This window comes from Chiloscyllium plagiosum, unplaced genomic scaffold (genome assembly GCF_037043375.1).
Source record: "Chiloscyllium plagiosum isolate Xiang-an unplaced genomic scaffold, Cpla_swu_hap1 HiC_scaffold_2, whole genome shotgun sequence".
NCBI classification, from domain to species: domain Eukaryota; kingdom Metazoa; phylum Chordata; class Chondrichthyes; order Orectolobiformes; family Hemiscylliidae; genus Chiloscyllium; species Chiloscyllium plagiosum.
In genome coordinates, this window is record NW_028270140.1 from 107,454,691 (window position 1) to 107,478,103 (window position 23,413).

The 23,413-nt window shown below is 41.3% G+C and overlaps 1 long non-coding RNA gene across 1 annotated transcript; it reads right to left on the minus strand.

Annotated features, from left to right (window-relative positions):
• Positions 1–4,425: 4,425 nt before the first annotated feature.
• Positions 4,426–20,447, minus strand: LOC148151957 (uncharacterized). The gene is made up of 3 exons (XR_015759163.1): positions 20,236–20,447; positions 19,649–19,817; positions 4,426–5,280 (listed from the first exon to the last, which is right to left on the minus strand). It is a non-coding gene; the product is annotated as an uncharacterized LOC148151957 (long non-coding RNA).
• Between the last annotated feature and the right edge of the window lie 2,966 nt (positions 20,448–23,413).

A 23,413-nucleotide genomic window follows, 5' to 3' on the forward strand; every position in this document is an offset into this window, starting at 1 on the left:
TATCCGAGAGGCTGCAGGGTCCCTCAGCAGAAAATGAGATGTTGTTCTTCGGGCTTATGCTGAGGCTCACTGAAAAACTGCAGCAGGCCTGCAACAGAAATACTGGAAGCTTGGGGTCATTTTTATAGACAGAGCATAGGTGTCCTGTAAAGCGCTCAACCAGTCCAGTCTGCGTTTCATCTTCTCAATGTAGAAGACAATGGTAAATTGATAAATTTTTCCAATTCCAAATGAGAGAGGAACCAGCATGGATTTGTCATCGACAAACTGGAGACAGATTTATGGGAGTAAGCCAGAATAGGATTGGAACGAGGACTATGCCACCTACCCCACAAAGAGACAGACAGAACTAGGGCCTAGGCAGATACCCATGACCACCCCTTTGACTTGAAGAATGTAAGAGGAGTTAAAGATGATGTTGTCCAAAGTGAGGATGAGCTCAGCCAGACAGAGGATGGTGGTGGTGGATGGAGATGGTTCAGGCCATCTTTCCAGGAAGAAGTGGAGAGCTCTGAGACCATTCTGATGCTTTACTAAATAAAAGCAAATGCTTTTCCTTTTCTCTCAGAGTTAACAAGGTATTTACTAAGATTCACCATATTTCCTTCCTCAGTGACTGTCTTTGCCTCCGACTTACTCCACGTAGATTTCAAATCAAATTCCATCCGGCATGCAGCCTCCAGGATTACAGGTACTTGCGCGATATACAACATTTTTTCCAACTGCTGTTCTCGCCGCATCCTAAAAGCCACACTCAGTGCCATGCGCCGCCACATGAAAGCACTCGACACCTCTCTCCAGCAGCACCGACTTACTCTCTCTCAAAGCTGTCCTGGTCCACAGTTTCATTTCATGCTTCGTATTATTCGACGCCTTAACTCCAAAATTTTCCTGTTTCTTGCAGATGTTAAGGAATGTAGGCTTCAACTTCTCATCCACACCCCTGCCCACCCTCCATCTTCCAACAGTCCCATATCTCGAACCCCATCACTTCCAGCCCCAGTCCTTGCCGTGTGTTCACCATACCATCTGACCTTCCCCTCTCTGAGGCTGAGCGTGCTGTTCTCAGCAAAGGACTCAGCTTTCTAGCTGAAAATGTGTTGCTGGAAAAGCGCAGCAGGTCAGGCAGCATCCAGGGAACAGGAGAATCGACGTTTCGGGCATTAGCCCTTCTTCAGGAATGAGGAAAGTTTGTCCAGCAGACTAAGATAAAAGGTAGGGAGAAGGGACTTGGGGGAGGGGCGTCGGAAATGTGATAGGTGGAAAGAGGTCAAGGTGAGGGTGATAGGTCAGACTGGGGTGGGGGCGGAGAGGTCAGGGAGAAGATTGCAGGTTAGGAAGGCGGTGCTGAATTCGATGGATTTAACTGAGACAAGGTGGGGGGAGGGGAAATGAGGAAACTGGTGAAATCCGAGTTCATCCCTTGTGGTTGCAGGGTTCCTTGGCGGAAGATGAGGCGCTCTTCCTCCAACCGTCGTGTTGTTGTGGTCTGGCGATGGAGGAGTCCAAAGACCTGCATATCCTTGGTTGAGTGGGAGGGGGAGTTGAAGTGTTGAGCCACAGGGTGGTTGGGTTGGTTGGTCTGGGTGTCCCAGAGGTGTTCTCTGAAATGCTCCGCAAGTAACCGGCCTGTCTCCCAAATATAGAGGACTCAGCTTTGTACCCTTACGTCCCCACCTCAATGAATTCCGGGCTCGACATGATGCTGAGCTCTTCTTCCATCGCCTTCACCTTCGTGCTCACTTCTTTGGGCAAGAGTCCTCCCCCCGCTCCACAGATCCTTTTACATCCCTCCAACATTCCACCTCTAATTGAACACCCCCGCCAGGACAATTTCCTGCCCTCGATCTTTTCATTGACAATTGTCGGCGGGACATTGGCTACCTTAATTTCTCTGCCCCTCTTACCCATTCCAACCTCTCTCCATCTGAACTTCCAGCCCTTCGCTCCCTTAGGTCCAACCCCAACCTTGTCATCACACCTGCTGACAAAGGGGGTGCTGTTGTCATCTGGCATACTGACCTCTATCTTGCAGAAGCTGAGCGCCAACTCTCAGATTCCTCCTCCTACCTCCCTTGGAGCATGACCACACCACTGAGCATTAAGCCATTGTCTCCAACACCGTGACTGACCTCATTTCCTCTGGATGCCTCCCCCCACAGCTTCCAACCTCATAGTGTCCCAACCCCAGATAACCTGTTTCTACCTACTCCCCAAAATCCACAAGAAGGACTGTCTTGGCAGGCCCATTGTGTCAGCATGCTCCTGCCCCACTGAACTTATTTCCTCCTACCTTGACTCCATCCTTATGAAAATTCATAAACTTCGCTTCCAGTTTCCATCCCTCCATCACCTTCACTTGGTCCATCTCCGACAACTTGCCTTCCTTTCCTTGACCTTTCTGTCTCCATTTCCAGCAATAGTCTCTCCACTAATATCCATTACAAGCCCACTGACTCCCACAGCTATCTGGACTACAGCGCTTCTCACCCTACGTCCTGTAAGGACTCTATCCCTTTCTCTCAGCTCCTTCGCCTCTACCGCATTTGTTCCGATGAGGCCACTTTCCAAAGCGGTGCTCTTAATATGTGCTCCTTCTTCTCCAAGTGTGGCTTCCCACCTACAGTTGTTGACAGGGCTCTCGACAGCGTGCGGTCCATCTCCCGCACCACGAGTCTCACTCCCTCCCTCTCCTCCCAGGACAAGGATAGGGTCCCTCTTGTTCTCACCTTTCACCCCACCAGCCTTCACATGCAAAGAATAATCCTCCACCGTTTTCAGCAACTCCACCACTAAACACATCTTCCCTTCCCTCCCCCGTCTGCATTCCGCTGAGATTGTTCCCTCCAGGACAACCTAGTCCTCTCCTCCATCACACCTAACACCTCTCCCATCATACACGGCACCTTCCCATCACACCTAACACCTCTCCCATTACACACGGCACTTTCCCATGCAATCGCAGAAGGTGCAACACCATGCTCACCATTCAAGGTTCCAAACACTCATTTCAGATTAAGCAGCATTTCACTTGTACCTCTTTCAATTTGGTCAATTGCATTCGTTGCTCCCAATGTGGTCTCCTCTATATCGGAGAGACAAAACGCCGACTGGGTGATTGCTTTGCTGAGCACCTTCGGTCTGTACGCAATCAGGTCCCGGACTTTCCCGTGGCTTGCCACTTCAACACACAATCCTGCTCCCATGCCCACATGTCTGTCCTTGGCCTGCTGCAATGTTCCAGTGAAGCTCAACGCAAACTGGAGAAACAGCATCTCATCTTCCGACTCGGCACGTTACAGCCTGCCGGTCTCAACATTGAATTCAACAACTTCAGATGATTATCCCATCTCGACCCCTCTGTTTTCATTCTGCTCCTTAATTTTATTTCATTTATTTTTTTCAATTTTTTTTCACTGTTCTGTGCCTCTTATTTCTTGATTGTCTCTCTTTCTCTCGCTCCCCACTCTCATCACCTTTGTTCTCTCCTCTTCTCCCTTTGCTATCCTCCTCCCCTGTTTTCCATTTTGCCTCTGCTTCACCCATCCCCCCCCATCCCCGACATATTTTGTCACATAGCACTGGCTTCAGCCTTGGTCATTCACAGCTCCTAATCTCCCTATAATCTCTCCATGCACTGTCATTATCATCTACCTATGCTTCTGGAGCCATGACTCACCTTCTCTCAGCCTAGTATAAATACCTCCCAATTTCTCCCTTTATTTAGCTTTGACAAAGGGTCAGTTCAACTAGAAACGTCAGCTCTTTTCTCTCCTTACAGATCCTGCCAGACCAGCTGAGATTTTCCAGCATTTTCTCTTTTGGTTTCTGATGTTTTACTATTTACATAGTATCAAATTCCTTTCAAAGTTTCAGTAAATACTTCAATATTCCTCTGACTGTTTGATTTTTGTGTAATTTCCTTCCCTTCATGCCTTGTACCAGTAACAATAGAATAATTAACTTCACTTTTCCCAGCCACTCTCATGAATTAGGTTGTTCTAAAGCACTTTGCAGCAAACTGAACAAACAGCAATGAGGTAATGATGTGATAAAAACTATCTTAATTCTGTTTATTGAAGGATAAATATCAGCCACAGCACTGTTCTGAATCTTCTGCTCTTGATTGAAATAATTATACAGGATTTTCTATGTCTATCTAAGAAGGAAAATGGGGCTATCATGTGGAACAATTATCTAAGGCCTCACAGTTACCCTAAAGACATCTCAGACATCCTACTGACAGGGGAGAGAAAACCCCAGTAAGGGTATCATTTAATAACTATTATGTGCTTTTTACAACACCAGTAACTGAGATGAAAGATGCTGAAGGCTGCTTTAAAAACTGTGTAGAATCTGGAAGACATATAAATGGACTGAAAATATCTACACAGCCCCAGTTTATTGCACTCAAGACCTGGCGATTCGAAAAAAAGATCATTCACAGGATTAGAGCTAGTCCAGTGTTTATTACCCAAATTGTAGTTAAGAGTCAACCACATTGCTGTCGATCTGGAGTCACACACAGGTCAGATCAAGTAAGGATGGCAGTTTCCTTCCTTAAAGAACAATAGTGAACCAGATGGGCTTTTCCAACAACAGTTTGTAGTCATCATTAGGTTTTTAATTCCAGATTTTTAAGTAAATTCAAATTCCACATCTACCATGGAAGGATTCAAACTCAGGTCTGCAGAACAATACCTGGGTCTCTGGATTAACAGTCCAGTGAAAATATCACAAGGCTCTTGCTCCCCATATAATGATGTCCCATACAATGATGAATGGCAAAGTCCCACTCTTGAAGGTTGTCCTTAAATGCACTTTGCCAGGTCTTCTTTGGCTAGACGAAAGTGAAGATGCAGATGCTGGAGATTAGAGTCAAGAGTGTGGCGCTGGAAAAGCACAGCAGGTCAGGCAGCATCCAAGGAGCAGGAAAATTGACGCTTCAGGCAAAAGCTTTTCCAGCACCACACTCTCAACTTGTTTGGCTAGATCTGACTTCTTTTTCTGTCTGATGGTATCCAACTGTTCACTTTTGGTGGCCTGCATGTTCAGGAAGCAAAATGTCCTGTCAGTCCGTGTCACATCTTCGCCATGATGTCCTGTGGATTCCCATGGCCTATCCTTTCTAATTCCTGAATGGTGATGATTTCTCTCCAAGGCATTCTCAGCATCTTACAATGGCAATATTGGTGGAAGACTCAAATAGAAGATGGCGGATGCTGGAAATCAATAACGAAAAGAGAAAATGCTGTAGAAACTCAACGGATTTAGCAGCACCTGTGGAGAGAGAAACAGAGTTAATGCTTAGAGTTTGATGTGACTGTGAAAAGCTTTCAATTTATGCGGCACCTTTGTTCAATTTTGCCATATCTCATTGGCATATCTTGTAATTGGGTGACAATGCTGAGATGCGCCACTTAGGGATTAATGCTGCTTTGTCGATTCTAGTCTGGAAATTGATCAGTACACCACCCACCCTGGAGATACTGTTTCCTGGATGAGGAATGTGGTCTGGTGTCCACTGCTTATCGGGTTTCTTATTGTTGTTTAATCATCATTGTCTAGGAATGCAACAGGGATAAAATGAAACCATATTTTATTGACTTTTACTTTACTGACTTGTTTGGCATTGATAATAGAATTGCTTTCTGCTAGCATTGTATATTTGAACCAAGACTTTACATCATACTTAAGGTATTGACTTTATGTGTAGTCAAAAGCGCTCATGCACTCAATGAATCAAGCAAATGAGACAGAATGGTGATATGTTGGCCCATAATACAGCCAATTCCAGCAGTTTATTCGGTTCATGGCCCTATAATTCTCCTGTGCCAATATCTTATTCAAAATATTATTCTTAACTTCAATACGTTGTTCACACAAGTTTTCCTGAAATCCATGGTCTACAATGTACTTGGCTAGAAATGAGAAATTGTATCATTGTATATTTGTTGCAGGAAGTACACCAAAGCCAAGACTGAAAAGATATTGCTGTTCACAATTAAAAGTGCAGATTTTAGATTAATGAAATTATGTGACTGAATGAGCACTGCAATTTCTCAGGCCCCTCATACCTGTCGAAGAATAAAAGTGCTCTATTTACAGAAGGAAGTATGCAACCCAGATTTGTATTACAAATCTTGATGGCACCTCAGACATGTCATAAACCTAAGCTAGGGGTTTTTGCATAAGTTGAGAAGTGCCATTCAAACCATTGTGAACAATCAATGCTCCCTATTACTGATTCTCCCATTGCATCTAAATTCCATGGGAAACCTCAAATGAAGTTGCTGAGAGATCTAGTTTATCATTCCCGTTGTTCGGGAATTTCTCAATGCAGGCATTCAGGCAATAGAATTGTTTTAAGAAACATTCAGCTAATATCTCTTTTCCATCAAATAATGAAAGAAGGATAGCATACTGCTTGCTGAAGTCATCATAGCTATGTCTTTGATTATGTTTGATGATCAAAGCTGATCTAACCAGTAAATTGATTACAAAGCCCCTGTTTATGGAAGCTTTGAGGCTGCAATGAAGATCATTGATCTCCACAGGAATGAAATGTGTGATGCCTTGTCTGTGAAGTTCAACTGTCTCCCAGGGAAAGCTTTATATCCAGCTGTTATCTTCTCTTCATAGAGGAGATAAAGGTGTTGCCCTCCTAAACATGGTGCTTGTCATTGGCTTGATAAATTCATTCACTATGGGTGGCCTGATGTAACAAATATCCCCACTAAAACTTATAAAGATCAAGTAGATGAAAGCTTCATGCTGTTATAAACGTTGGTTCTACAGGAAGAGGCGACACTGATCTAAACGTTTATGCATTGCGAACAAATAGAACAACTCACGGCTACCAATACAAACAGTTGCTTAAAATGTACAATGGATATTAAATTTAATAGCTCTCATAAAGGGACAGCAACAGATGATGACCTTCTTCTTAAGTAATCCGTCATGGTTGAGCATCATCCTTCCAAAGTATAAGGAAGTCTCAGGTGACTGGAGAGAATAATGCAAGACCAACAATCTCTGTTATATGCCAGGCAGATGGTGATTGGGTGAATGGAAGAGTGAGATGTCTGGATTGCCACACACTCCTTTTTCTGTCAGCAAGGAGACTCAAAGAGCACCCAATCTGGCCAGATGCTTTTTCTCGCTTTCACGCAGTGTTAACCCAGCATTTTTCAGATCGAAACTTTGCCCTTTTTCAAAAGAGGCTTTGATTAGATTAGATTACTTACAGTGTGGAAACAGACCCTTCGGCCCAACAAGTCCACACCACCCCGCCGAAGCGCAACCCACCCATACCCCTACATTTACCCCTTACCTAACACTACGGGCTATTTAGCATGGCCAATTCACCTAACCTGCACATCTTTGGACTGTGGGAGGAAACCGGAGCACCCGGAGGAAACCCACGCAGACACGGGGAGAATGTGAAATCTCCACACAGTCAGTCGCCAGAGGCGGGAATTGAACCCGGGTCTCTAGCGCTGTGAGGCAGCAGTGCTAACCACTGTGCCACCGTGCCGCCCTTACAATTTTCCCTGCCCTATTAGGGCTTGCTTGCTGTGTCGAAGCATTGAGTAGAGTGCCTATTTGAAAGTCTTTGTATCAGGCAGCAGATGATGTGACTAAGCCAGCAGAGTGGATCGAGCATGTTCAGTACTTTACTGCTGGTGGATGTTGGACTGAGCAAGAACACTGATATTGGTGCTCCTTTCCTATCAATGGATGTACAGCATCTTGTGGAGTACTGGTAGTACCTCCCCAAGCTTTTGAAGTGCCTGTTGTACATTGTCCATGTCTATGAACCTTATGTGGGGGAGGGCAGGGTGTGATATGAGCACTGGTCTGTAGATCATGCACGTGATATTGGGTTTGAGAGCCAGGTCTTTAGACTTCCTCTTCCTCAGATATGCTGAAACTGTTGTGAGCCATGTATCAATGTCTGCCTTTGTCAATAGTAGGCTGCCAAGGTATGATTTGTGTTGTTCAAGGTCTCATTATTGATTTTGATGACCGAAGTTGGGGTTTGGGCTTTGTTGTGTGATGGGGCCAGATTGTTAGAGAATATTTTGTCTTACAAATGCTTGCTGTAAGGTGATTGAGGAGGATTCTTGAGCTAGGTTTCTCTATGCCTTACAACAGGCAATTTCATATGTAGTTACTGGAGTTAGAACTGTTAGCATCCTTGAAAGTGTCATGAGTAAAGCATCTCAGATGGGCTCCTCCTTACAGGCCGAACAACCCAAGGTCATGCATCATGCTAACAGTGCTTCTCCAACATATTTTAGTGTTTCAACAGGGATTCAATCTACTACTGAAATCTTGTTGTTCTTTCATTGTCAAGTGGACTTCTATTCATGTGCTCTCTTTCCCTTAATATTCCCTTTGTAACTAGAACTATGGTTTTCTCAATTCCAGCTTCATTCTTTTCAATTCCATCTCCCTTTCGTGTTTCTTTATTTCCATTTAAAGCTGTTTTCATTTTCAATCATATTCAAACTGCTTTAGCTTTAATTCACTCTGAACTGAATCTGTTGTCTCACTAAATAAAACTTGAAAGAACTGTGGATGCTGTAAATCAGGAACGACAACAGGAATTGCTGGAGAAGCTGAGTGGGTCTAGCAACATCTGTGGAGAGAAATCAAAGTTAAAGTTTCAGGTCGAGTGACCTGAATTCTGAGCAAGGGTCATTTAACCTGAAAGGTTAACTCTGATTTCTCTCCACAGATGGTGCCAAAGCTTTTCCAGCACTTTCTGGTTTTGTTTTTGTTGTCTCACCACTTGCTGTACTAACTTGGTCTCACTTATATTTTTAACAACCCAAATGCTGTGTTGGTCCTTCAATTATCATTAGTTTCTTAACTCTGGCAGGCATTTCTATTTCTAATTTATGTGTTGATTCAATCAATCTAGCCTTTCAGATTTCCTTTAACGTTTGCCAGAGACAGCTCTTTCACCTGCAGGAACCCATGTGTAGCTTGTATGAAGTTTTATTTTTGTTGAAAACCTGGTGTTTATCTTTTTCTCCTTTAATACCTACACCAGGACTTTGCACATTCGCCCCGTGTCTGCGTGGGTTTCCTCCGGGTGCTCCGGTTTCCTCCCACAGTCCAAAAATGTGCAGGTTAGGTGATTTGGCCACGTTAAATTGCCCGTAGTGTTAGGTGCAGGGGTAAATGTAGGGGAATGGGTCTGGGTGGGTGCGCTTCGGTGGGTCGGTGTGAACTTGTTGGGCCGAAGGGCCTGTTTCCACACTGTAAGTAATCTAATCTAATTTAACCAACTACATACCCAACTTTATATTATCTTTGTTCCAAAATCCCATTCCCCCATGACCCATTGGGATGGTGCTCTAGAAACCAAGTCCTGTTATTTCTGAGTCATTAACAATGTGAAAGTTTGAGTAAACCACTGAATTGCCCAATTTTATCTAACTGTCGAATTCAGGTTAAAATACAGCAAACTTTGATTTAATTGACAACTTATCAGCCAGCAATCTCAATAAACTGAAATACTAGAAGTTTACTTATTATGGCGATCTTTGCAATGTCTGAATAGCCTCTTAAGGGTGCGAGTGAGAAAGTTCTCTGCCAGTTAACCTTTATTTAAGGTAAAGTTGCATTACTATTTCAGTGATTTATTATTTCAGTGATTTATGCTATAAATAAAGTATGATAGTGAAATACTCCCTGCATTGTGTATCTCTTATTTAAGTGTGTTTTTTTACATTGATTATGTGGATCTCTTGATCAACTGAATATTTGATCAACTGGCACATTCCTGATCCCATAGGTGCTGGTTAATAAAAATAAAGCAAAGTTTTTTTTACCAAGAAAATAATTATTTATTGCAACCAAATTGTTTCTACCAAACAGCAAGAAAGAAACATGAATTGCTTATGTAAAACTCTGCTCCTTTTTTAAAATCCCCATGTATGATTAGATTAGATTCCCTACAGTATGGAAACAGGCCCTTCGACCCAACAAGTCCACACCGACCCTCCGAAGAGTAACCCACCCAGACCCATTTTCCCTCTGACTAATGCACCTAACTTTATGGGCAATTTAGCATGGCCAATTCACCTGACCTGCACATCTTTGGACTATGGGAGGAAATTGGAGGACCCAGAGGAAACTCACACAGACACGGGGAGAATGTGCAAACCCCACACAGATAGTCACCCGAGGCTGGAATCAAATCTGGATCCCTGGCACTGTGAGGCAACAGTGCTAACCACTGAGCCACCATGCTGCCATGTGGGGCTTGAACCCTAAACAAGATACACAAAGAGACAAGACTCGCAAACAACAATTGAAAAAAATCAATCAAAGTTTGTGCAGGCCCCATCTGAATTATGCAGCTTTGGTGTCACTGTTGGTTGAGGCTGCAGTAGGTGGCAGATTTCTCCCATGCAAACCTTTCTGTATATGGCCTGCTACTGTGTTCCAATTAAACTGAACTCTTGTTGAAGGAGCAATACATTGTCTTTCAACTCAACACTCTACAGACTTCTGGACACAATGTTGGGTTCAACAACTTCAGTTTCAAACCTTTGCCTCCATCTTTTTCTTTCTTTCCCCTTTAGTTTCCCAGTTGTTTTACTAGCTTGGTCTTTGCCTTGCATTTTTCTTGATTCCTGCATGTTGGATTCAGAATTTTCTTTAATGTAACAATTTATGCTTGATTTGGATACAATCTTTGTTCACTATCACCATTACCTATCTCTTTGGCTGTCACACCATGAAAACTTTGGTTATTTAATTTCTGCTCGCTTCCATCATCACAAAGCACCTTTATTTACTTCAGGCACCATCCTTATTGCATTGGAATCAAATCTCTAACATTTCTATTTCTCTTCAGTTTTGATGAAATATCACTGACCTGAAACATTACCTTTTTTCTCTCCATAGCCCGTCACTGCGACATTTTCCAGCATTTTTTGTTTCTTATTTTAGTGTTCAACACCTAAAATATTATGTTTGTGTTTTACAAAGCTAAACTCCTTTGTTTTCGAATAATATGACACTTTCTGGATGCATTTCTACTCAGCAATTTAATGTAGAAATGTTATGGCAAAAAATAGAATTCTGTCAACCTTTGCTATAATTTCATGTTGTTTTGTGTATAAATAGCTGGGTGATCAGCCTTCTCAAGAGAACAAAGATCTTGACATGTCTAAACTCACTGTCAAAATTCTAATTTGTCTTTGAAATTACCTTACGGCAAATTGGGAATAACTATTATGTACTGAGTGAAACCTTTCCTGATGACTGAACAAAATTTGCACAGTGTGCTCTGCCAAGTTTCACTGGATAGAGACAAAAAAAACCTGCAGATGCTGGGACCCAAAGTAGACAGGCAGGAGGCTGGAAGAACACAGCAAGCCAGGCAGCATCAGGAGGTGGAGAAGTCAATGTTTCGGGTAGAACCCTTCTTCAGGACCGGAGGTGATCTGGGGGAGTTGCAGATAAAGGGGATGGTGGGAGCAGGGTGTTGAAGTCGGGATAGGTGAAGACAGGTAGAGGCTACCTGGAAGTTTCACTGAATTGCACAGCAGAAGAAACAATAGACTTTTAAAATTAGCTTTGAATGGCCAAAAGATTCAGGAATGCTTTGCTGGGCAGTCAATGAATAATCTTTTCATCTCAGACATACATTCCTGCTGCCTTAGGTCACTGAGGGATTGCTATATTGGCAAAGGTGCCACCTTTCAATAAGCCATTAAGCCAGGTCTGCCTCTGCTCTCTCCATAATGAATGCAAAAGATTTAATGGCATGATTTTGAAGAAAGATAGGGGTGTTATTTCTGGTACCTTGGTTGGCACGGTGGCTCAGTGGTTAGCACTGCTGCCTCACAGCACCAGGGACCTGGATTTTATTCCACCCTCAGGTGACTGTCTGTGCGGAGTTTGCATGTTCTCCCTGTATCTACATGGGTTTCTGCTGAATGATCCGATTTCCTCACACAGTCCAAAAATTTGCAGATCAGGTGAATTGGCCATGATAAAATGCCCACAGTGTCCAGGCATGTGTAGGTTAGATGTGTTAGCCATAGAAAATACAGGGCCTGGGTGTGGTGTTCTTTAGAAGGTCAGTGTGGACTTATTGGGCTGAATGGCTTGTCATCACACTGTAGGGATTCTATTCTATTCTATTTAATATTTATTCCTCAACAAACATAGCTGAAAAGGGATGATCTGTTGTTATTACATCACTGTTTGTAGGAGCTTGCTATGCACAAATTGTCCACTGCATTTCCTTTCTTACAATAAATACTACATTTCAAAATGCACTTATTTCTTAGCAAATTGTTTAGGAACATCCTGAGGTCAAACATATTATATAAATACAAGCTTTTTTTCTTTCATTTCCTTCTTGGGGACTTTGCTGTGCTCTATATTTCACTTTGGCTCAGCTCCAGTCAGCTGAACTACCTGTCTAGCAAGGAAACCTGGTTTTTAAAAGGGTCAGAGATTTCCAGTGGCAGGATAGTACACTAAATTGGTTGGTCATTCAATAGTTTGAATCAATACCACTCTTTCTTTCTGTCACCATTCCAGGATAGCACTTTTCTCTCACCCAACTTGATTGGAGTACTCTTTTCTCAGCCTCCAATACGCAGGCCCACTCTATTTGAATGAGGTACTCAACTGTTGGTTCTACTTCTAGTTCCTTTCAAGGAATTAACTCCATGCAGTCAATATTCTCCAACTCCAAGATGCAGGTAAAGAGGTCAGTGCACTTCAGTTCCATTATGAGGTCGGTGCAGTTTTAATGCTGGGTTTCAGTGTGATGCACTAGGTTTGTGGCCTGCAGACTCCATTGACAGCATGTGCCATTCTCTTTCTCTTTATTTTTTAATGGGATGTAGGTGTTGATGGCAAGACCAACATTTGATGCTTCATCCTTAATTGCCTTTGAATCGAGTAAGTTACTTCACAAATTTAGTGGCAGTTAAAAATCAGTAACATTGCTGTGGGTCTGGAGACAGACCAGATAATGATGATAACTTTCCTTCCCATAAGGGCATTAGTAAACCAGATAGTCAACTAGATTGGTATTGAACATTGTGCAAACTCCAATGAACATCTCCTGCCCCTGGCCATATGATGGGTGGAAAGTCATTGATAGAAAATGTGCAGGTAGCAGAACCTAACACCTCACCCTGAGGAACTCTTGCAGTATTGTTCTGGATTTGAGATGATTGCTATTCACCAACTGCAACCATTTTCCTTTGTGGTAGATATGATTAAAGGATTTGAAGGCTACCTCAAAAATAAGGGGCCTTGATTGAACATCTCATCCAAAAGGAGGCACTTAAAGTCTGAAATGTCAGCCTTGATTTCAGTACTCAACTCAACGTCATTCAGGAACAAATTACCAACTGAGCCACAGCTCATATAAGTGCATTAATTAGGAGAAAGAAACTGTGCACTGCCACATCGTCCCAAACTCCCATCTTGGCTGATCAATCAGTGCTTCTCCATTCTGAAAACCACTTGGAGGAAGCACTGGGGGGTGACAAGATTACAGAATGCACTCTCGACAGGGAGCTTCTATCAACAAGAATGGTTTGGTAGTGGTACCATGGACCAAGCTGGTCTAGTCCTATAGTGACATTGCTGCTAGATTGGGTTGACAGTTGGCTGTGAAGGAACCAACAAAATGAAAACAACAGACTTGACCTCACCTGCTGCAGATGCATCTGACTATGACAGTATCAATAAGAGTGACCACTGCACAGTCCTTGTGGAGACAAAGTCTCAATTTAAAATTGAGATCACTCTCCAACTTGCTGGAATTTCAAATTAATTAATGAACTTTTTGACCATATCATCAGCTTTAGTATAAAATGCCTTTTTCTGCAAACATTAGGCTAAAAACTATGAAGCCTCTTGGATCTGCAGGACTCTTTTGCCACATCTCCGCCCACCCAACCAAATCTCTTTCATGCTTTCCATCATCACTGAGATCACTGTACCATTTTTTTTAGTTTTTAAAAGCGATTTTTTGTTACTTTTGAGACCAATCAATATTTTCTCTGGGGAAGGCTCACCAGACCTGAAATGTTAACTCTGATTTCTCTTCACAGATACTGCCAGATCTGCTGAGCTTTTCCATTTGTTTCTGATTTGCAGCATCCACAGTTCTTTCAGTTTTTATTTAATATTCTTGTGCCTTGCAATCTCCCTTACTTATTTTGTACTTCAGACATTTCCTCACTTTCATAAACTGATTATACGCTACATCCCACTTTCTTCAAAGTACCTCTCCACTTACGTCCTGATCTGCTCTAAAGCCATCCTTTCCCATGTTATCTATTTGTCTTAAGTCTATCCTCCAGCCAGTATATAAATGTTCTTGTTGCTATTATCTTTTCCCTGTTCGATGTTAAAACAGAGGAGCTATGTAACAAAGCAAGACTGATAAAGCATGGGAGCTTAGTTCTAGTCATAGTCATAGAGATGTGTAGCACAGTCCAACTTGTGCATGCCGATCAGATATCCCAAATTAATCTCGTTCCATTTGCCAGCATTTGGTTCATATCCTTCTACACTCTTTCTATTCATGAAACCATCCAGATGCCATTCAAATTCTGTAATTGTATTAGGTTTCACCACTTCCTTTGGCAGCTCATTCCATACATAAATGCTATGTATGAAGAAGTTGCCCTTCACGTCCCTTTTAAATCTTTCCCCTCTCACCTTAAACCTATGCCCTCGAGTTTTTTACTTCCCTATCCTGGGGAATGCCTTTTGGCTATTCACCTTATCCTTGCTCCTCATGATTTTATAAACCTCTATAAGGTCACCTCTCAACATCCAACGTTTCAGGGGAAAAAAAGCCCAGCTTGTTCAACCTCTCACTCTCATCCCACCAACATCCTCATAAATCTTTTGGGCTCCCTCTCAAGTTTAACAACGTCCTTCCTGCAGAATGGCAATCAGAATTGCACGCAATATTCTAAAAATGGCTTCACCAAGGTCCTGTGTAGCTGCAGCATGACTTCTCAACTCTTATATTTAATATCCTGACCAATAAAGGCAAATGCAAATGCTTTCTTCATTATCCTATCTACCTGCAACTCCACTTTTAAGGAACTATGAACCTGCATCCCAAGGTCTCTTTGTTCAGCAACATTTCCCAGGACCTTATCATTAAGTGTATAAGTCCTGCCCTTAGTTGCTTTTTCAAAATGCAGCACTTCACATTTATCTAAATTAAACTCCATCTGCCATTCTTCGGCCCATTTATCCATCCGATCAAGGTCCCATTGTACTCTGAGGCAACCTTTTTCACTGTGCACTACACCACCAATTTTGTTGTCATCTGCAAACTTACTAAACATACCTCCTATATTCACATCCAAATCATTTATATAAATAGTTGGGGTTTGGGAGTTAATAGTACTGTAGACAGGCAATCATGAAAGAAATATGACTGGGTAGAGGATGAGTTTCAAACAAGGGGGCTTGGAAAGGTAGGGAGACAACTACAGGAAGTTTCAACATGGCAGTTTATAGGTTGTAATGCGATGAACTAAAGCTAAGCAGAACGCATTGGATATTTGTCATTAATTAATATTTTGATTGTATGTGTCAAAAATCTCAAAGGGTTAAACCTGCCACTTAACCTAATTCCCGTCTTCTCATTGGCTCATTGTTGGCCAAAATGAGGAGCAGGTCATATATCCCTTTTTGTTACACTATTTGATTTTAATTTGAAGGAACAGATTTAAATGTAATCATCTTATAATGTCTAGCTGCCATGTCAATGAACTGTTTACTAAGCACATGTGAAGTTTTTTATCGCTACATTTGGCAAAAGAATGTAAGAAATTGAAGGAAGTATAGGCCATAGGGCATATCCCATCTGCTCCACCATTCAAAAAGATTGTGATTGCACTCCAGTATCCCATCTTATACACAAGTCCCTTGATTCAGTTAGTGCTCAATAATCTGTTGACCTCGGTCTTGAACATGCTCATCAACTGACATCCACTCCCTTCTGGGATTGAGAATTCCAAAACATCCAAACCACCCTGAGTAGAGAACTTTCTCTTTATTTCAGGTCTAAATGATTGCTCCCAGAGTGTAATTCTCAGGCTGAATTTCACTGAAAATTGGCAAAACTTCAATTTTGGGAAGGTTTGGGGGGATTTTCTTTGTGAACTCTTGTGAGTGTTTTCAGGCTATCCTCTGTAGCTCACCTCCTTAAGTATGTATCACGCCTCAATGACGACCACCTCGTGCTATGGAATGCTCACCTGTGGCAGAAACACTCACCATGGTTGGGATCTTGTGTAATTCTGAGTGCCATACATAAACAGTAGTCAAACACTATCAGTCACGAGGTGCCCTTAACAGGTCCTTTGACTGAGGAATTGTCCCAGACCTAGTCAATAGAGGCAGGTTAGCACCTAATTCACTAATTAGGACCTGGAGGTTTTGCTGGACACGGTACGAGAGAAGAGGGCTATTTCCTTTCCATAGGTCTGCCAAAGGAGACCACAGCACTAGAGCCTGTCAGTTTGATCCAACGTGGCCATCTATGTCAGTGCGATATGGGAGAAAATCCTAATCACTCTATGCTCTTGCAACAAACTAAGATACATTGTCAAGTACTTTGCTGCTGTCCTCCAATGGCCACTGTGAATGTATTCTTAACCTAACCGAACATTTACCCTTATTTCACAACTCATTATCTCTTGTTTCCAGCAGGCATCAGTGATACTTTTCCCTCTGGAGATCATCTTCTCTTAAACTTCTCAGGAAGAAACAGAACTTTCAGATGAAACACCTGCTCCTGCCCCCTCCACCAACTCAGATGCTGACAGTGGGCACACTACGGTCAGGAGCACATTCTGGTGAGTATGTCACTGCCACATCTTTGCAGATGGATGAGAAAGGAACAGCCCAGGCTGCTGGCACTTTGAGTATGGCCAAAAAACACGCACCTGCTCAGTCCCATGCAGGAGAGGAGCTCATCATCTCAGTTATTCATGACATTGGACAACTGTACAAACAGATGCAAGAGAAGCAGGAAGATTTGCTGGAGGCACTCGGGAAACTAACTTGAAGATTTGAAAAGACCATCAACCTTATCTGTAAGATACTGCCTCTGGCATGTGAACATTTGCTTGCCTCCACTGACAGGTTGGGGAACTAAGTCCAGCACAGTTAGTGTCTGTTGAGTATGGCTCAAACTTTCACTCCATTGCTCTGTCCAATGATGCTCAGCATCACTGACAAGGTAACAGGGAGACGTAGGAGCTTGATCACACTTGAGGTGCCCTTATTCACAAGGAGGGAGGGTGGTGCCAGTTGGTACATAACAGGCAGAAGAGCCTCACACAGGCCCGCACAAGTCTCCTGTTAGGGCACTCTACAAGGGCCTGAGACCTCCACCCTCAACTTCCCTGCACCTATGTCAGCTTGAGCCGAGGAGGATGAACGTGCATCTGGGCAGCATGCTTTAAGCATGCCTGGGCCATCTAGCCACAAATGTCCCTGGGGTAACCAACCCAAAACTCTAAGGCCAACAGGTTCCACTTCAGGGCAAGCTCTCTCCACCCTGGCTGTAGGTACTAGTGCTGCACCAAGATATATGGAAGAGGAAAGGATAAAGAAGACATTACGAGGTCACATTGGTGGCACGGGTGACAACTTCATTGGAAATAATGACATTTGTGAACACATGTTCACTTTTCAGCATCATGTTCACTTTTTTCTGTATTTACAAGAATGAAAGTACTGACGCTAGCCATCCTTGGTGTCACATGATGTTCCAACAAAGTTGTCTGAGGAAAGTTACGTTTTCTGCTGCACTTACAGAGAATGAAAATTTTTCAGGGTTCATTGAGAGGGCGTCAGATGTTGTCAAGGTTTTCATCCATTTGTAACGTTAACTTCACCTAACTGGTATGAATTAACCAAAATGTAAGAATGGATTCACATTTTTTCCCATTACTAATGCTGAAACTAATTGATTTACTGTTCCCAATTTCTTCACCCTCCTTTCCTGAATATATGTGCTTCATTTATTACATTCTAAGCTGCATAGATTGTTCTAGAACCTAAAAGAATCTGGAAAACCACAATGTTTGCACTGACATTCTTTAAACTCTAGGATGTAGGCCATAAGGCCCGTGGGATTTGTCAGTCTTTACTCCTATTAATTTCTCCACTACGTTTTCTTCATGAATATTAATTATTTTACATTCCTCAGTCTCATTAGTTCCTGGTTCCACATAATCTCTGGCACGTTTTTTTGTCTGTTCTGCTATGAAGGCAGACACAAAATATTTGTTTAACTTCTCTGCCATTTCGTTACTTCCAATTAAAATCTCTGCTGCCTTTGCCTCTAAGGGATCCACGTTTACTTTTGCTAAACATTTTCTTTTTCCATAGTTATAAAAACTGTTTCATCTGTATTTGCATTTTTCTAATTTATTCTCATCCCTTTCTGCCTCTTTATTAATTTCTTAATAACTATATAAATGCATCACCCCTTGAATCACAGCAGGTAACTAAATCAAGGAATATTGCAGAAAATTTTAAGATAAAATGTAAATCTTTTAAAACTGCATTGGATGAATTTGACTATTAAAATATTATTGATGAGTATTTTCCAAAAATTCATTTAAGAATATAAAGCATAAGCAATCAGATAACACAAACATTGAAGCGGACTTAAAGCGATGTTCAAAAAGCTATTCGGTACTTGCTCATTTAATGAAATAAATAACACATTAAATTAGTAAAAAGTGTTCTGGAGCTGGTGGACATATTAAGCATGTGCAGGAAAAAACACCATTACTGAAGCAGAAGGATGCCAAATTCTCTTCTGCTGTAAATGTTAGGATATTTCATTTATCCTGGATAAGGTAGATAGCAAAAAAAGTAGCTAGAGATGATTTGAGAAAATGGAAATTCTTAAAAAGCCTTGATCATGACTAGCATCTTTCATGATTCCAGTGAATTTCTTTTATCATTTAATGGATATCAAAGGTACTGGTAAGGCTCACATTTATTCCCCGTTGGCTCATAGGTAGTATGTCAGTATATATTTAAGACTGCTGATGTTTGGATCAGTATTGAGGGGCCTTGCAGTACAGTCCAAACAGACTGCTGCAGCCAATCAGGCAGGACTTAAATGACACCCAGTTCCAGTAGATGAAAGCTGGGTGCAGTGATCATTTATTGACTGTAAATTCATTGTTGCTTGAAGACAAGCAGCCTCTTTACTTTGGAAATAACAGAAGGAAATATAGCCTTTTCTGTTTGATTTTTCTTCACTTTTGCTATTATTCAATAAAAAGATGATATTTTCAACCTTTTGAAAGCTTTCCAGCATGCAATGGTTCCATATTTAACATATTGAGAAGATATAACACAACAATAGGCATTATGGAAGGAGCAGCACTCCATTAGACAAGGCGCCAACACATTATCACTAGGCATTTTGAAAGAATTGTGCCTCAGCAAATGAAGCTCCACGGTTCAGCCTACAAGAGACATCTCACAGTATAAGAAGGGATGGCGCTAACGGCAGGTAGCCCGTCTTGTTTAGTTCTTACAGCTACAGTTACTATCAGATAATCAGAAGATTATTTTAAACAGCAATACTTACATAAAAATGAACTTGCATTTGCAATGAAGTGTCACCTTTGCCAGCTACGCATCCTCAGAAGTATTTTGCTTTTCATTCCCTCCAACCACATGACCTGTGAAGAGCAGTTTCTGCCTGGCAGCACTTGACCTCATGCACAGTTGGACATTGAGAAATGCTTCTGTCATTGCTGGGTGGACAATAGAAAAGCAGTGCATATATGTATGTGTGTATATATATATATATATATATATATAGAGGTGAGCAGCCAGAGTATTGCATGAAATAACTTGCTAGTGAAACCCCTCCATGAAACTTCCAAAATTGATACTCAGCTGACTGTTAGTGAAATTCCACCCCGCAGCAAGATAAGTGTAAAGAAGGTGTGCAAATATAATCAATGAAATCCTGAGTCAACCGAGTGAAATAAAAAAATCAGAAGGTGACTAACCTTTCCGTATTGTTAACCTTACTCACTAGAGCAATGGTTCAAGATGATTAGAAGCTTTTGCAAATTTTACTGTCATGTGGTCTGAAAAAGCAGGAAAATGCATTAAAAGCTAAAATCAAGGCGGACTGAATGCCAAGGCATCTTGAAAGAATTGTACCTCAGCAAACGGAGCTCCATGATTCAGCCTACATGAGACCACCTCTCAGCACATAATGGATCACTAACTCCATGCGTTATCAGAGTCAAACTGCTGTGCCAATATATAAGTTCATCTTGGCTTCCCAGAAACTTCTGTCTCGTAGATGTACATGGCCCAACAATGGCAGGACTGCCAGTATACATGGATTTAAGTGTAGTTCCAATTCATACTCATCTACTCTGGTGAAATATAAATATAATTGAATCAGTCAATGTTCTTATAATGACATAGTAGACAATTTTAAAGCTGATGTAGAATGTGGACTTGTCTGTTAACAGCTCCTCCCAATTAACACTCCCTAGTTTCAGCCTAATACTGTTGTAATTTGTCCTCCCCCAAATTAGTACCTTGCCATAATGTCTTATTCTTATTCATAGCTATCTTAAAACTTAAGGAGTTGTGATCACTCTTGCCAAAATGCTCTCCCACTGAAAGGTCAGTCACCTGGCCAGGCCCATTAGCTCATACAAGGTCCAGTATGGCCTCCCCTCTATTAGGACTATCAACTTATTGTTTCAAGAAACCTTCTTGGATGCACTTAACTAATTCTGCTCCACATAAGCCTCTTGCTTAAGAGAGTCCCAGTCAATATTGGGTAGTTAAAGCCACCCACTGTGACAACTCTGTTTTTATTGCATCATTCCATAATCTGCCTACGTATTTGTTTCTCAATGTTGCAGTGGCTGTTGGGGGTGGGGGTGGGGGGGTGCGTATAGTGTAATCCTATCAGAGTGACTGCACCCATCTTATTTTTGAGGTCTACCCATATTGCCTCAGTGGATGAACCCTCCAGTATGTGCTCTCTGAGTATAGACATAACGTTCTCCCTGATTAGTAATGCAACTCCTTGACCTCTTTTATCTTCCTCTCAATTTCACCTACTAATTGTTAATAAGAACATGTGAAAATATAGAAAAGGGCTTCTTGTTCATTCAGCCTGTCATACATAATTGTCATACCTTGAATATCACAGTAACTGGACCTTTAGCGTCCAGTTATTTTACCCTAAATTGATGTCTAAGATTAAAACTGTGCATTACGAAACTGGCCTCCTCCTCTGTACCCTTTCTAAATCCTTAATGTTGCACACCACATAAGATGAACAAAACTGGACACAGCATTCTAACTGTGGCCTGCTGTGGAAGAGCTGGTATTGGACTGGGGTGGGCAAAGTTAAAAATCACACAACGCCAGGTTATAGTCCAACTGGTTTATTTGGAAGCACTAGTTTTCAGACTAGCTGTGGAGCAGGATCATAAGACACAGAATTTATAGCAAAAGATCACAGTGCCATTCAACTGAAATAATATATTTAACAAACCTAGATTGCTGTTAAGTCTTTTGTCTTTTTGAGATGTCACCGTTTTTTAATAAAACCTTAAGTTATCTCGAGAATGGGACTTGAAAGATGTTCTGGGATTTACATATTAATGAACCGAAACCTGCAACCCATTCTAAAAGATAAAAGACTTAACAGCAATCAAAATTTGTTTAATATATCATTTCAGTTGCATGACAGTGTGATCTTTTGCTATAAATTCTGTATCTTATGATCCTTCTCCATAGCTACCTAATGAAGGAGTTGTGCTCCGAAAGTTAGTACTTCCAAATAAACCTGTTGGACAATTACATGGTGTTGTGTGATTTTTAGCTGAGGCCTGACCAAGATCTTCTAAAAAGGCAAAATACAATGTTTTGCCTTCAAATCAATTGTCCTATGAATGCACGTTTTAAAACATCCTTTTCATCTGTGTATATAATAAGATAATTTAAGACTATGTCAAAGGATTGACATCCTACAAAGTATATTATAATTCAAATGGTGACTCTGGAGCAGAGTGGTATGAAAATAGTTTCGGGAGAATGTTTTACAAAAAAAAACTTAAGAATCTCAAGCTTAGCTAGAACAACTTAGTAACACTAATTTAAATGTCTCGAGAAAGTGAACACTCCTGCTCACACAGACAAAATATTGAAATGTTATAAGGCCAGATTTGAGATACATATGCTTACACATATGCAGAGCTTACTCCTGGTCAAAGAGTTAGTCTTTTAGTTAAGCACAACCTGTTGTGAATCGTGAAATATCAATGCACAGCTTTGAAATATAATCCTGGACTGATTCCAATAGGTAGAAAAACAATCAGTAGATTAACATATACATGTTGAAATTGGGAAATTGGGAAAGCACTGCCAAATAGAAACATAGCCAGCAAAAGGGAAAACAAAAAGAAGTCATTTGACTCATCATAACCATTCAAACCTTTCAGAGGAGGAAGTTAAAATGAAGTCTATTGCCCTGCACTCCTAATAGAATTATATTTTTCTGTGTTTCAACTATTTATCAAATTTTTGCTGAAAAGACTGACCTTTTTCCTCACTTTCACTATCAATTTTAAATGGATGATTCCAATGGTTTCTGAGTTTCAACCAAATGACTGAGGCTTTCCCTGCTCAATTTGTTAGAATACTTTATAATGTAAAGATTATAATCGCCTTTGAAGTTTCTACGCCAATAGAAAAAAAGACTTATGTTTGTATATTGTCCTTCATAACCTCATGATTTCTCAAATACTTTACAGCTAATTAAGTACTGTTAGAATGCAGCCATTGCTATGAAGCAGAAATTTCAACCTGTAGCAAGTTCTTAAATCAGCAGTGCACACCTGCCCAGATAACCTGTTTGAGTGATGTTGATTCAAGGATACTTATTAGCAGTATAATTCTTCATGCTTACCTGAGAGAACAGAAAATTCAGTTTAACATCACTTTTGAAAGTTGCAAATATTTAATAAACAGAGTAAATTTAAGGAGAAGTGCTTTAATTATAGTGTCTTCTGACCCTAGAGTATATTATCAATGATTTTCTAATAAACTTGCAATGCTTTGGTACTTTTGATAAGAGAAGACACATTCTGTTGAAGCATTTCATCTTCCACTCATCAGGATAATTCACGAGAAACAGCAATGTTCAGGGAGAACACCACTTATACTGTATGAGAAGGGAATGCAGATTGGTTAGCAAGTGGACTCTGTACGGTAAAGACGTTGCCATGGAGAATGGACCAGTTAATGATGACTAACAATCAACTGACAAGCTTTATTTAAATTTTAAACTGGGCAGTTTGAATGATTT